This window comes from Penaeus monodon, chromosome 15, assembly GCF_015228065.2.
Source record: "Penaeus monodon isolate SGIC_2016 chromosome 15, NSTDA_Pmon_1, whole genome shotgun sequence".
In the NCBI taxonomy this organism is placed as follows: Eukaryota; Metazoa; Arthropoda; class Malacostraca; order Decapoda; family Penaeidae; genus Penaeus; species Penaeus monodon.
In genome coordinates this window covers 43,667,773-43,668,471 of record NC_051400.1, presented here as the reverse complement: position 1 = coordinate 43,668,471, position 699 = coordinate 43,667,773, and positions in this window count along the sequence as shown.

Below are 699 nucleotides of genomic sequence, written 5' to 3'. Positions count from 1 at the left end.
GGGTGTTAAATAAGGGTTATCTTGTAGATAGGAAAGGTTTAACAGTTGTAACCCCGGTTGGCCCCTTTTCATAACTTTAGTTAATAATTTCTGACAGACAAAAGCTCCATCTTTTTTCATAACAACATTCAAATATTCGGGCCTATCTGTAAAAACCCCTTTTTTCCCAAAATGGACTAATATCAATCGCTGTCAGGACAAAACTCACAAGTTTTGAAACCCTTTTTGGGGACAATGTATGATAGTAACCCCCCTAGTAATTGCGTTCCCTAACTGGGTTTTTAAATTTTTTTTATCCTTTGCTGGTCTCATTTTTTTTAATGATTAACTTTGCCTTTAAAATAATCTGCATTATTCTGATGAGTGGGGGTTTTGGTAGGGCCACATGTTAAAAAAAAGCTACGAAAATTATAGAACAACAGACATCCCATTTTACGAAAAAAATATTATTTTAAAGCTTTTTCGTTTCTTATTTTTTTGTATAAAATGCGCCTTTTTTCCATTCTTATTAAAATAACTAGCCATTCCTTTCATTTTTTTTTTTCTCTTAAAACTTATCCGGATATCCCATTCTTTTAAGGGTAAGTCGGCGAAATCCCAAAGCATTTTTTGGGTTGGAAGCCATGATGGGTTGTACTTTATTACAGGGTTCGGGTCCGTTAACAGTATAAGCCCCTTTAGCAGGCTCTGGAAAATTGG